The sequence below is a fragment of the Crocodylus porosus genome, unplaced genomic scaffold, assembly GCF_001723895.1.
Source record: "Crocodylus porosus isolate Cpor-Errol unplaced genomic scaffold, CroPor_comp1, whole genome shotgun sequence".
Lineage (NCBI taxonomy): Eukaryota > Metazoa > Chordata > Crocodylia > Crocodylidae > Crocodylus > Crocodylus porosus.
Genome location: NW_017728931.1, coordinates 15236033 through 15251580, shown reverse-complemented (window position 1 = coordinate 15251580; position 15548 = coordinate 15236033).

The window sequence follows — 15548 nt, the reverse complement described above, 5'->3', positions numbered from 1 at the left end:
CTTTTTATTGTCCTTGATGCTCGAAGCTAGTTGGAGTTCAGTTGCAGCCTTGGCTTTCCTGGTTTGCTCCCTGCAGGACTGGACCAGTGCAGAATATTCCTCCTTGGAGGTGAATCCTGTCCTCCATCCTTTGTAGGCCTTTCTTTTTAGCCTCAGGAGGTCTGCTAGATCCCTGAAGAGCCAGGGGGGCTGCTGTGCCCTCTTGCTGCCCTTCCTCCGAGATTGAATCGAATTAGCTTGTGTATTGAGGATTGCTCTGTTGAGGAGCAACCATTTTTCCTGAACTCCCCTCTCCCTGGGGTCATGGTCCCTTAGGGCCTCACTGACAAGCCTCCTGAACTTGTCAAACTCGGCTTTCATGAAGTCAAGGACTTCAGTGTTGCTGACTGACTTGCCAGCTTTATGGCGGATGGTGAAGGTGATCAGCTCGTGGTCGCTGTCACCCAGCTTCCCATTGATCACTAGGTCGCCGATTAGGTCATCTCAAGTAGCCAGTACCAGGTTGAGCAGTGCTTTACCTCTTGTTGGCCCGTAGACTTCTTGAGTCAGGTAGAGGTCATCCATGCATGATAGGAAGCTTTGTGACAACTCAGATTTTGCTGACTGATCTCCAATGAGATGTCTGGGTAATTGAAGTCACCCATGACAACCATGGTCCTGAAGCATGCGGCCTCAGCCAGTTCCCGGGTGAACTCCTGGTCAAGCTCTTGAGCCAAACTCCTGGTCAAGTTCCTACCCAAAACCTAACCAATTTCTGAACACTGCCTCTAAGGTCCATCTATAGTTAATTTTTTTAACGGTTTAGGAACTTAGGTTGGAAACTCCTCTGGGCAATGATCTTTACTTGGTTTTGGTGTCATCTAGCATGTGGGGTCCCAGTCTATGTATTACAATAAGAATAAGTGGCACCAGGATCATGAGGTCATAGGAAAGTAGGGCTGGAAGGGATCTCACAAGGTCATCTATTCTAGCCACTGGGTCAAGGCAGGATCATCTTTGACTAAATCATCCCAGTCAAGTGTCTGCCCAACCTGCTCTTGAAACTTTCAAGGATGGAGATTGCACAGTTTCTCTAGGTAGCTTGTTCCAATGCTTGACCAACCTCATACTCAGAAATCACCAACCTAAATTTCCTCTGCTGCAATTTGAGGCCATTGCTCTAATTCCTGTCCCCGATAACCACAAGGAAAAAGTTATTTCTATCCTCTATATAATCACCCTTCAGGTGTTTGAAGTCTGTTACCAAATCCCACTTCAATCTTCTGTTTCCCAGGCTACATGCTCCTACACTGACCCATTTGAATGTAGCACATCAGCTCATTTGAAATTCAACCTTGATTTGGCCCAGTTCTAGTTAGTTCTGGGATATGCTTTGCCTTGCAGTCTTCCATCCTGAGGTATGAACATTTTTCAAGGTACATAGTTATGGTAAACCTTCTTTCCACAGGTAGAAGCAATAAGGAAAGCCAAAACAAAACCCATCCTCAAGGGTGAGGAAAGACCAGGTTGTTCTTTTATTTGGCCTCAAACGTATTATGAGAATGAACAGCTGATGGATTTTAAGGGTCAAAAAGTTTTGTCCTATTAAGAGGCATTAAGGATGCTATGAAAAACAACAGAATATTTTGGCAAAAGGATCAAATCTTTACTTCAACAAAATTTATAAAAATTCAAGGGGCTGCCCACTGAAAAGGACCATCTAATTGCTTTCATTGAAAAGACTTGTGTTTGCTGCTGTGGTTCAACCAAACATATATATCAGTTGTTCCACATGTAATGAAAGAAGTTATAATTTAGAGACACTCCCTTATTTAGACTCCAGAAGTTGGGAATTTGGAGGTGGTCCTTCAGTTAAGCTAGCTAGTTAGAGCCAAACAAAAGATCTGTAAAGAGATTGCATATTGCTCCACAAATAAAATTTATTGTTGGTTCTATTCATTCATTGTATGCCTCTATTTATTGAACTGGGTGATTACTAAATCACACATTTTTCCTCAAAGGAAATCTGGGTAGTTTCTCCTCGCACCACAGGCTCCTGCTGTGTCAAAGAGAGGGAATTCTGGAGGTGGTTTTCACCAAATATAAACTCTCATCTGGATTATTTGAATAAAAGAAATCTGCATGAAGGTCTTGCACTCCACAAAAAAAACTTCAAAGAAGGAACTAAATTCTATTTTACTTCAATGAGGTGCAAAGATCTCATATTGGTGCCCAGAGGCACCTAAGAATTTCCCTGGTGTAGAGTCATACTAAACCTTGGGTAGCTCTTTCAAGCTGGTGTAATTTACAGTAGTCGAAAATGTTGCTGCTGTTTTCACTGAGGCCAAATCAACCACTGGCAGGCCCAATGTAAAAATGGCTTACTGTCACTCTTTGACATGTACCTAGATGCTTTAGAGTTCTGAAATTAATTCTGTTTTTTATTTCCCTCCATTATTTTTCATGGAGGGATTCCTGATTCCTCTGCCCTTCCAGTGTCAGGCTAGAATGAGAGCAAGAAGTGATAAAATGCCACAACACACTCATTACCTATGGGAGTTGGTCAGAGCTATTTTCCTGTTGTGCCCTAGCCAGGAGATACTAATTCTGCTATACCCTCTCCTTATGAGAGTTCCCTTTTGTTCCATACTTTTCTGAAAAAAATATTTGTATGCAGCACCTTTTAATCTAAAGTATCCCTAGGAAGGTTGAGGGCAAGAAGGTAAGTGCTATTTCTTGCCCAGTGGCCTAGAGAGTTCTGAGTAGTGGAAGCTCAAAGATTTTCAAAATTTCTTGGAAGCAGCTTTCAATTTCCAGTATTGCGTCTTTTCAGCTACTTGCTGAAAAGCTACTTGCTCAGAAGTGCTTGTTTGTTATATGTAAATCTGTAGCAATACATCCTAGATTCCTGTAAGCCAATACTCCCCATTCGATTAATAGAAACCTCGAGTTCCTTTTTTTGCTTCCTCTAGTGACCACAACTCACGTCATGAGTAAAGTCCCGTCTGCCATATCTTCTGCCAGTTTGTGTGCATATGTTGTGCAGAACGTGAATGCAGCAAACCACTTCATAGATTTGTTTTCAGTGGAAACTATTAAAAGCTGAAGTCTTTTCTAATAAAATTCACTCCGTTGCTGCTGCAGATGAAATTGCAGCACCATAAAAGGGATTTGCAGGGTGCTATGAACCCTAAGTGAGCTCAAGCAATCACAGACTTTCCAAAGCAAGAAGCCACTAGAAATAAGTGTAGCAAGTGCTACTGTGTATTTAGCTACCGGGCTTGTTAACACACTGGTATTTGAAGTTATAGTTTCATAGTTTCATAGTTTGTAGGGTCAGTTTTTTTCAACAATCTTAAGCTCATGGAGTGACACAATTTGTTCTGCCTCCCTTCATTACACCAGAGATGCAGGGAGCATAGACGCAGAATCCAGGTTACCTGGAGCTGCACTTCTGTATGGTTGGCTTTAGATACAGCTCAGAGGAGGTTCAGATTTGATGTGCCCACATGAGTCCATTTTGTCCTTTGGAGGAGACACTGCCTACTGCATGCATCATAATAGGATATCACTGTTTCACAATGACAGTGCCCACAGTATGGGGCAATTTTGTTGCATTTTGAGACAATAAAGAGAACAAAAAAGAGTTTCCTCTGAGGTAAATGGAATTTAAAGTGTGGATTTTTCTAAAGATAAGTCTTGCAAGTTGGTTTTGGATGAGTCCATCCACATTGGCACTATTTCAGGAAAGTGACTGGCCATTAATGCAAAAAGATCACCTTATGTTATAAGGGACTGTATACTGGTCAAGCCAATTATTTCACTCCAGTGGCTGAAAACTATCCTGAGTGTAAGTGCTGAAAGACAGGAGACAGAGCCATTTCCAGTGAGGGTCTGTGCTTCTGGAATTCTCTTCTCGCTCATTATAGGCCCAGGTTTATTTGTAACTCCTTAGAGGACAAGTCTTTCTGGAAGCTTTATGTTATGGTGTGAATTTAGCTTGAGCAGCTGCAGTGGTGCAAGCTCGTCTCTCCAGTCCACTGAAACAGGTCAATATTCATACTTCTGAAGGCTCAAAACTCTAACATGGCTGTTTTGTTGAACATGTTGATTTCCTGCCAACTATAGCAGTAGTTATACCCATTTGTTTTGCATTAAAAGTGCTGAGGCAAAGACCTCTGCATAGGACTACACAAAAGAAACTGTTACCCTACTGTATGTTTTCACATGCACAGAGACTTTTGCCTCAAAAATCAGCCTTCCAAAACTGGGGGGGATATATTACACTGGGAAGCTGATTTTCTGCCTAAAATAGAAATACTCTGCTTTGAATCCTGTTCCACAGTACAGCAGCTCTCGTATTACTATTCAAGCAGCTGAGGGAGATAATTCACTTAATGGGCCACTGTTCTTTTATCCAGAGGTGTTTATCATTATCAATGGCAATCCCTCACAGTCGAGGATGATTGTCTTCCATGATTGCCTTATTTCTGGATCTGAAGATGGCTGATAAGGCCAATCTGAGATCAACAGGTTCTATTGCAACTCAGGCATGTGTTTCCATGGAGGGTGGGTGGCTCTGGATTCTTGGCTAAATCTGTGACATGGTGCTTCTTCCACTCCCACTTTTCCTTCTCCTGTCATCGTGGCGAGGTTTCAGAGTACTGAGGTCTTTGCAGCAGACTCTTCCTTCATTTGGGGCTGTCATAGGCAATAGTCTCCCATGGGTTGATGTTGATGTTACATATTTCAAATTGGCCTTGAGGATGTCCTTGAAGTGCTTTCTTTGCCCTTCTTTTGAGTGTATGCCTTGACCAAGCTGGGAGAATAAAACTTGCTTGGGGAGTCTGGAGTTGGACATTCAAATGGCATGGCTGGCCCAATAAAGTAGATGTTGGATGATCATTGCCTCAATGCTTGTGATGTTTGCTTGTGACAGGATGCAATGCTGGAGCATCTGTCTTCCCACTGGATTTGCAGGATATTCCGCAGGCAGTGCTGATGGTACTTCTTCAGTGACTTGAGGTGTCTCCTGTATGTTGTCCATATCTCAGCTCCATAGAGAAGGTAGGGAATCATAACTGCTTGATAAACCATGAGCTTGGTTTTGAATCTGATGTTGTGATCTTCAAACACTCATTTCCTCAGGAGTCTGAAGGCTGCACTTGCACATTTTAAATGAAGTTGGATTTCCTCGTCAATGTGAATCTTCTGCAACAGATTGCTTCCAAAGTATGGGAAATAATCAATGTTTGCCAGATTCTCACCATAAATCTGAATTGCCAAATCTGGGAACTGCTCATAAGAGTTTGTTGATGGGGAAGACCTTAGTTTTCTGAGTGCTAAGTGTCAGTCCCATTTTCTTGTATGTCTTGGTAAAGATGTTGATAATTGCCTGAAGATCTGCTTCCATGGTGACAGAGCTGTGCTGCTACCCAGCACATCCACAGGTGGTGGATAGTGGAATGACTTTCAAGGAAGGTTAGCTATGAAATAAGCAGGGGTACCTGATAAATAAGTAGTCACAGACCAAGCAGTGGCAATACCACAAGGATGTAGTATGGACAGCAGATAGCAATTCTTTCTCTCCTGAAAAGCCACATATAACCTCTGATGGTACTGTGACATGGTGAGAACAGATCACCATTATAATAAGCCTGTCCATCCCCCAGCAGTGGGTCTACAAGTTGTCAACTGCAGAACAGGCAGAAGAAGACGTTAGAATCCAGAGGTGTTAACAATTGATGCTCTCCTTTTTAATAGTTTCGAGGTTCCACTAACAGAATGTCAGTCAAGCTAACATTTCTAAGGGCAGTGTTGATGTCACCTAGGGCTTCTGGTATTTCCTCTTATTTCACAGCTCTTTAGCTCTTTTCAGAATCACAGGTCCATCCATAGAGAGGGTCTTCAGCAACAACTAGGATTGTAGTTAACCAGGAAAGGGAGCATGAGTCAGCTGAAGATTAGGTTCCCTTCCTGTGCTCTGCATCCATAAACCAGGAAAAAAATATTTTTTCTTTGTTCTGCTTTTCAAAAACACGGGTGTATTATGTGAGAAAATATTCTTTTTTATGATTCATGGAAAGTGGGTTCCCTTTTGCTCACCTTGCTGAACCATCTTGGACCTAGTTGTGGTAAGTGACCATAGTTCAAGGAGAGCTGAGGAGAAGGAGTCAGAAATGTTGGGTAAGAAGGGGGGAATGTAAGAGTTGGTAGGGGGTGGGGAGAAGGGTAGTTGGTAGAGGGGAGTGGATCCAGAGGCAGCACAGTGGCATGCTGCACTCCCTTTTCAGACTGGACTGTGCCGCTGGAGCTTCGAGGGACTTGATTCAAATAGAATAGACCATTCTCTGCATGGCCCTGCCCTGCCCCCCAATTCCCAGCCCCTCCAGGAGTTCCATGGCTGGATGATAGTTCCATGGGTTGTATCTTTGACAACCCTGCTTTAGCAGGTGAGAATCCCCCACCGTCCCTCTGTGCTCAGAGGCATGTCTGCTCCTTTCTCCTTCCTTCTGTCCCCCACCTCCTGTTGTTTGCTTTCCCTGCTGTCTTGGGAGTGGGGGAATCTTCAGGGTTGCTCCTGCCCACTCCAGCTGAGCTGTGTGGGGGCTGGGCTCAGCTAGCACACCAACAGCGGCAGTAGCTCCCTGAGTCTGCTCCAGGGGGAATGGGGAGGGTAGTAGGGGGAGATGCCCCCTACTTATTGCTACTGCTGTGGCTGTCCTAGCTGAGCCCAGCCCTGACAGCCCAGCTGGAGTGGGCAGGAGCAGCTCTGAATCTTCCCCTGCCCCAGGACAGTAGGGAGGTGGAGATGGAAGGGGAGGGGAGGGGAAGGGACGTGACTCTGAGCACAGATGGGAAGGCAGGGATGCCTACCTGCTTTGGGAACTTTAAAAATTCCCCAGAAGCTTGTTCCCTCTAGGATTTTTGTCAGCTGCTAGCTCACTAGAGCTAAGAACAGCCCCCTTTTCCCAGTGAATCTACATGGCCATGCAAACCATTTCAGATCTCCACCTTTTTTATACTCATTCTAATATTAGTGTGTGTGGCTTGTGTGTGTGTGTGATATTGCTTGCAGTATGTATTTAAGGTAACAGACTTGGAGGTTTTCATTCTCACCTCTGGGATTTGTGGTACTTGAGCAGGCTGTCTTGGTTGGTCTGAAATCCAGGTATTAGCCTGCAGGAGCCCTCAGAGTCTCTTGACAAGGGGTGCCAATTTACTGAAATCATTTCAAATGTTTGACTTCTTTTTATGACACTTCTTCCTGGAACAGCGAAATGCCACAAGCATACCTGGGCTGCAGGCTGCTGGAGGAGAGAGGTCATGGCTGTGGGTCTCACCTTTGACCCAGCCCAAGGCTCTGCTTTCCCTCTGGCCTAACCATTAGGCAAGACTGCCTATACCCCAGTCCCTTATACCCTGCTTACTTATGCCAAAGATGGAAACGAGGCAGCACCTCAGGGTTTTCTCACCTCCCTACACTGCTAGGTTCCTTTATGACTCCTTATGTCCTTGTGTGTGTCTATGGAAGCTGGGCTAGGCCAGGCCAGTCTACTCTGTGGTGGTGGCAGCTTTCAGGAAGGAGGAGGCTGAGCACACCTGCTTGTGACTTGCCTGCCCATGTCCAGAGGCACACTGCAAACTCAGATGTTTGTCAATGACACTGCTCTGGGCTTGTCCTTCTGTGCTGTCTCTTGAGCCTTTAGTCTTTGGAAACATGGGAATTCTGGTGGTGGATCAGACCCAAGTCCTGTATTTCTGACATAGACCAGCATGTTCTCCTACCCACCACCCCTACATCTGCAACAGGGCTCTCTCTGGTTGTTCCCCCCCGCCCCCCGCCCCCAATTCCTGGCCCCTCCAGGACTTCCACGGGCTGGATGATAATAGTCCATAGGCTGTATCTTTGACAACCCTGCCTTAAGGTAATTGCCTTTCTTGGAAATTATTCTCTGTACCTGATGGGATTTTAAATCCATATTGGGTAAATCTGGTAGTGCTTAGTGTTTACTTAACACCTTGGTTGACTTTAGTAATAAGGACTTACATATCTTTCCAACAGCTAATTTGGATGGCCAGTTGTTTTCAAAGTGAGTAACACCAGATGGTTCCATCTTTGCTGAAAACCAATTCATTGTGATGTAGTGAGTAGTTTGTCAGGAGCAAGAAGACTGCAGCTCAGGTTCATACAAAGGAGATGTTTAATTATAAGAGATCTCTTTTTTTATAGAGGAATGCAGCCCATATAGATGAGAAATCCTACCATTCACTTCATGTGTCTTTATCTGGGTAGCCTTCATGTTAGGAGGGAACACTGCACACTGTGATCTGAGTGCATTTGTCTAAAAGAGCCTAACCCTGCACCTCAGCATCCAGTGCTATTTTGCCATTGAGGAGGACAGACAAACCCATGAAGAGAAAGGCATGTAAGCATTGGCTAAGTGATGAGTCATCCCTCCCATGGGGGAATTAACATTTTCCGTCTAGTTTCAGAAGGGGAGTTTAGGTGCTTAAATGCCTCATCAGTTGCCTATAGAACAATACTTAGGTGTTGCTTGGATTTATGAAAACCCTGCCAAACCTGTTGGACCTGAAAGTCCCATGGGTACCTAACTTCCTTCTTGTAAAGTCTTGTAGGCACTTATGCTTTTGACACTGGACACATGTACAACCATTTTAATCCTGAGAGAGCCATCTTGGGCAGTGCCTGTTTGTGAGAGAAGCCCTCTGAGGATTCGTAAAGTAAGGGCTCATCTGCCTGTCTCCCTTGCAGGGTCTGAGCTGGTAGGCATGCTCAGAGTGTATTGAATATGCATGCATGTCTCCCATTTTTTAACCAATAGCTCAGTAGCTGGGCATTGCCCTCAAAGTGAGAGTCCTGGGTTCAGGTCCCTCCTGCCCCAAAGAGATTTGAGCCTCCCATGTGAATGCTTTTATCATCAGGCTCAAGGGTAGCCTGCTGCGGGCTCTCTCAGGCCTTTTGTGCTCAATCTGTTCCACTTTTTCTGTAAGAAATATGAATCTTATTGAGACAGGGAATAGAAGCCAGGCCTCCCACCAGCAGGTGAGTACCTCTCTACAAGGCTATAGAATCATTACGATTCTCCCTCTCCTGTCTGGATAAGGCCCTACTGCTTTTCAGCATTCCCTATTATATGGTTTAATCACTTCTCCTAATTGGTTTAATCACTTCATGGTGGCTTCTGTGAATCTCAGTCTTGGGTAGGCCCCTAACTTTCCCTATACACTGTATATGGCTATGGAGCCTTCTATCTTGGTACTCTGTGCTATGAACAGCAGCAGGATGTCTAACAGTCAAATGCTGCAATGCCTTAGGTAGTACATAAGTCTTCCTTGTGAATTCAGATTCTTTCTGGATGCAGCACATGGATTTGAAAATGAAGATTTTTTCTCCCTAAGACTCTTCAAAACACTGCATAACCTTCCTTATGATGCAACATGTAAATTTTTTAATGCAAACTTTTTTCCAAAACTCAAGCAAAATGTTGCTTTTTCACTTCCCTGAATTTTATGAAGGAGTTGCACAGATGGTGGAACTCAAAGCCAGAACTGACGTACAGCTGTGTGAGTCACTTGGTCTCAGAAGAAGTGCTGCACACAGATGCTTCTTATGTGTGCGAGGGACCTGGTTCAGAGACAGCCCCTTGGAGATGAGCTGGAAGAACTTTAGTCATGAAAATTTGAAGTAACTGTTTAAAAATCAGTTACTTATTAAGTTTTCACTATTACATTAAATGGAGTGACTGCCTTTCCATTCAGAGTGCATGCAGCACTGAGTGCAATGGAGCCATGTTTCTTGACTGGGGCCTCTAACTGCTATTGAGATGCAAATAATACACAATAATAGGGAGAACAGATAGTTCAAGAGATTAATAAGGACACAGAGGAGCCTTCAGCAGCCTTCACCATGGGTCTATCTTGGTCCTCTTGGGAGTGCTTGCCAAAAAAGCACTCCCATCTTCAGCAAACCTGGAAATGTGATGGTGAAGCTATACTGAGGGACCCAGCCCTCAGACACACTGGAGGCAGACAGCTCAAAAACAACTGTAGAGGAGCACCCTTTTCGCAGCTTCAGTATTTCGTTCTTGGGCTTGGTGTGAGAACAGAGGCATCTTCAAAGCTCTGAAGAAGCATTATAGACATATCCTTGTGTCTTTGCCTCCTCTCTCACTTTAGGATATAGACAACTGATCATTTGAAGCTCTAAGAATTTCCAGAGAACTTTCAGAGCCAGTCTGCTTTCTACTCCCTTTTCTCCCTTGCTCTGCTTTCTGCTCCCTGCCCTACTTGCCACTGTGCTGCCTGCTTCCTCCCCAATCTGCCATGTGCCACAAGCTGAGGGTGCCTGTGCAACATGTGGCATGTGTGCCACTGGTTGGCTACACATGGCCTATACTTTTTGGTCCCAAACTGGGCACTAACATGAAGGCCTCATTACATGAGGTAGCTAGAAGATGATGTTGGTTCAAAAAGGGGAGATCAGAGGAAGACAAAGTTTAGAAAAACAATTGGGAATTATCATTCAAAAAACCTGGACTTTTCCTGCAGATTGGACAAGACAGGCAGGCTCCTTGAAATCTATGGAGGAGTGACAAAACTAGAGCTGTCAGACCCTCACTCAACCTTTGCCCCAGTCTCTCCATTCACCTGCTGAACTTCCATGTGATTCCCTCTGGGCACCTCTGCATGACTTCTCTTCTTCAGATCCTCTGCTACCCTGATGTGAACCTTGAACTACTCAGCTTGTGATTTCTCCTGCTACTTCTTCCTGCTAGCTGGTGGCTCATTGCTGTAGTCCTCCATTCTGCTTTAAAATAGTCCCACAGCACCTTAGCTTCCTTTTGCCTCCTTTATAATTATTTTTATTATAGTGTGACTCAATACTCCAGTCAGAACTGGGTCTCAATGGTGAGGAGTGTTTTACAAATGCAGCATGAAGACATCTGCACCAAGGAGCTTGCAGAGCCTTCCAACTCTGCACAAGCAACCATAGCTGCTCCTATTTCTTGTGCCAAACCCTTTCCGCAGGGTCAGAATCCCACCCTGTTCCACATTAGTTAATTGTTCCAAGGAAAGAGGGAGGCCAGTCCTGAAATCTGAGTCAGATCCTTGGTTAAGTGTTATTCCTGCTTCAGCTCTTGCACTCCCTGTCCTTCAGCTTTTATTTCTTCTTCCTGGCACAGGTTGAGGTGGGCATATAGAGTATTGTATATTCCATGACTTATGAGTTTTAATTTCCTGTGGGTGACCTTTTTCATAGGCTAAAGGCAGGTGTTTTCATTTCTTTCTTTTTCCTCTTCATCAGGCATTTCTTTAACACACTGCTCCTAGAAGTCTTTCGTGGAGCTAACTACATTCAGGGAAACCTCTCATTTGTGCAGGTTTTAGATTGATAGGTCTTCTTTGGCTTCAGTGGAGTTAATCCTCATGTACAGAAGGGTAACTGAGAGTAGAGTCACATCCCAGAATTACTGTTTTCCACAGCAAATGCAGGACAATTTGCCCTCCCTTTATGCTTGCAAGTCATATTAGGTGCCAGTGCAACTGCATGCATAGTAGGTGAAGTTTCTGTAGGAGAGTAAACTGACAGCATAGCTATTTGTATTAGGATAATATGTGTGACAGCCTGTCTGCTTTGAGAAGGTGCTTAACTGAAGGTGGGGGTAACAAACTGGCTAGTGAATCCTTCTGAACTGCTAACTCCTGCATCTCAACACCTCTCTTTTAATCACTGGGATGGCTCCACACCTGCACACATTCTCCTGTAGACCAGCCACTGTCCGCTACCAGTACAGGAAAAGACACATGGAATGAGAGACGTGACTGCATCCTGGACTGATGTCTCCTCGGCAGAGCTCTGAGAGCGAATAAACCCAAATCAGAAGCGGGAGTTTACTGTAAAAATAACCCTTTTGCTTTTCCAAGATCTGTTTTCACTGCTACGCTTAATTTCATCTGCGTTTTCCTCTTCTCTTAATTGGTTTTGACAGATGATTCCCCCAAGAGGCCAAGCCTTGAGCTTCTGGAGGGGTCATTCAGAAGAAGCTATAGCAAATTATGGGGTTTAATTTGCCAGGGGGCAATGAACAGGCAGATTGAATTCAGGGTCTGAAGCTGCCCCCCTTCCCCCTGTCCCCTGGAATACCTCCTCCTCTTCCATTTTACTCTAGCCCACAAATTCCCCCAAGACCTTGTGGTCACTGTTTTTAGGGCTGAGAAAAATGTCATTGCTTGTCTCTAGGGCAGAATTCTGCCAGTTTGTGATGTTTTTCATTTCATATGGCATAGAAATTGGAGGCTATACTGAAAATAAGAGTGGGGGCAGAGGGATTGTTATCATTTATCATCTTTTATTATCTTTTGCCATCATTTATTTATCTTTGTCAAAGAATCCCTGACTCCCACCCCTTCCCTTTACTTTCCTGTAAGGCCATAATTGCAGTGATGGCCATGCCTTGCAGGATACTAGCTCTGGACTCAGAGACATACAGGAGATTTGGGTTGAGTCCTCACAATTCCCTTTTCTCTATCTCCTGATGATGTCTTAAAATTCCAAACAGTTCCCTATGCTGCTTTTGTACTGTATCATCTCCTGTCACTTCTCGTGAAGCGTAGAGGCACCCAGCCAGAGTTTAATAAGGAAGCCTGGACTGTTACTACCTGCACTGTAGTTACTCTGGTAAACAGAGAACATTGACCTCAGGGACTGTACTTCTGTTATCTCTCACCAGCACAAACCCCAATGAAAGAAAGAAGCTAATAATCTAGGACACAGTTGCTTCCTTGTGTTTCAGTGAATTGCTTTAAAGTACTGGGATTCTGCTGGCTTCCATGTAAAATGAAATAACCCCCACCCCCACCACACATTATCTCTAGAGAGCCCTGCTGTTAGCTGAGCAAAGATCAGAGTAGCTAAGCAGCATCCCAACATAGTGTTACAAACTGCCTACAGGCAGCAAAGGTATTAGTTTGCACAGCTTAGCTTATATAAATTGAACAGCAAATGCCAGCAAACTGCAGTCATATATGAGTGTCTAATAGGCTTGAAGTGTTTCAGAACAAAGCTACTTTTATGATTTATACACTTGCCAGAAAACCATCAAATTCTTTGCTGAAACTGGAGCTTTGCTGGTAGCGCCATAGGGGCTGGCCAGGAAGCAAAGAATTCTTGGCATCAGAACAGCTGTCCCAGAGTGGTACAAAAGGCATTGCCAATGTGAGGTGGAGCTATCAATTGAATGTCTATCAGTGCAGGCAACAAATGGGACCCTGACTTTGGCTTCCTCCTTCTAACTAAGCCCAGTGCATGTGATACACTGATAACAACCCATCGGACAACTGTAATAATATTTAGGTGCAAGGTGTGGTAGCCATAGTGCAACCCTGCTGCTTTTTAATGTGCTGTCGATAATTCACAGCAGAGGGGCAAATAGCTAGAGCAAAGTGAGGAAGCATGTACGTAATATCACTGTTGGCAAGTCTGATATCCTGAAACACTGTTTCTCTGGGCAGCTAGGAAAGAAGAACAGAATTAGAGTGAGGTTTCCTCATATATAAAATGCAGGTATTTATATTTACCACAGGCAAAATCTACTTCACAAGTCTCCAGGAATGGGATGGTAGGTATTATTCCCATGTTTACAGATGGGAACACTGAAATTGATAGAGATTAGGACATCTGTCTGAGGTAGTACAAAGGGTGATGTATCATTCTGGGAGTCAGGAGGACTACGGGAATATGCAAATGTGGCATTGTTTTCAGAATTAAGTGCTTTGGCTTCTTTATGCCACTGATTTTTCTGTGTCTTTCCTGAGCCTCAGTACCCTGTGTGTAAAATGAGTACAACAAGATTTAACCAATATTTGTCACATGCTGTATGATGCAAAGCAGTAGTCATTGGCAGGAGCAGCTTTAGAATTTGGGATTTGCTAATTCCCCGCAACGTTCCTAGTTTGCATGGGGACGTGATTTTGAGGGGAGTGCCAGTTTCTCCTCCTATTTTTCCAAAACTGTCACAAGAAGATTCACACAGGCTTGAATATAATTCATAGTGTGACTTTTCTCCAGAAAATGGATTTTCCTATGACTCACTGTTGAAAACCAAGATCCACTGTCCTGCAAGTTTGTGTTATTTTTTTTGTCAGTTTCCTCTGCCTCCATAGAAATTCAATTAAATTCCACTAGTGCAAAATGTAATGATCCCAAGTTATTTCAGCACTCCCCAGGGGTATGATGGAAATATTAAATTAGGCCTAGTCTATACTACAAATTTAAACTCCTAGCTCTTCTGTGATGATGAAACCCTCTCTTTCCTTCAGCAGAGTTATACCATTTCTGCTGAGTAAAAAAAGGTGTCTGCAGCTGTCTGGCAACCGGCAAAAAGATCCTGCAGATATCTCATGCCTTCTGCTACCTGTAATGGTTTCTTCAGCTGGTGATGGCTTCCCAGAATGACATTTCCACCCCAGTAACACAACTGCTGCAGTTTGGCTGTTCAGAGTTTCCAGAAGTACTTGAATGTGCTCTAGTGACGAGGCAGGTAAATGCAGACATGGTCGTACAAATATCCTGACCAAGGATCTGTCTTCCTAGGACCAAACTCATGCACGTACCTGTTATCTATTTAGAGCACAATTCCTATTGCCATATCTTTCTTCACCTGGGTTCCTCGGTTGCAACATCAGAGATGAAATTTCACTTTTCTTTGTGTATCTGCTGTCCACATCAACTCCTCAGACTCAAGGTTGTGGACTCTAAAAGCTGATGTTGTGCACAGGCATAAGCAGAGGCAAGCACACAGGTACCATCAGGGAGACGGCAGATGAAATTCCTTCACTGCATAAATGCAGATATCAGCAAAGGAAAGCAAACAGGCTGTAGGACACGTACATCATTGAATGCATAAGGTCGTGGCTATTCTGGGGTGGCTGACTCTTACTTTCTTCTCTTAGCTCTAGTCTACTGTGTATAACTAATTATATTGGCATACAAAGATACTTTACCATATACATAAATAATTAACTATTATATTAATTAAGCCTGCAAAAGAGACTGATTACATAGCCTGGTGATTGGTGCACTCATTTGTAATTTGGAAGGTCCAGTTTCAAATACTTTTCCAAAGCAGATAGACCAGGGACTTGAACTCCCAGCTGAGCTCCTGGCCCAGCTGTCTATTGGCTATCCCAGACTTCATCACTGTTTTCTTCATTAAAAACGTCAAGCGGTCTCAGGTTCATCCTAATATAGAACAGGAAAATTTGGAATCTTGAAAAATATTACAGAATGGGAAAACCATTTCCTAGCCAGTCATAAGTAGCTCCTGTGTATCCACTGCACCTACTAATCCATTGCATTTTTGGAAAAACCTTGTGTTAGTTTACAGTGCTATGTAAATAACTAACAGCAGAGATGTAATGGAGCAGTTCTACGCTCTGAGCAGTAGCAGTGCATGGTGCAGGGGCAGTGGCTGACAGTTTGCTGCTGTAGGGGGAGATCTCACCTCCTAGTTTGCCACAGACAGGAGTATTGAGCAGCTATTTCA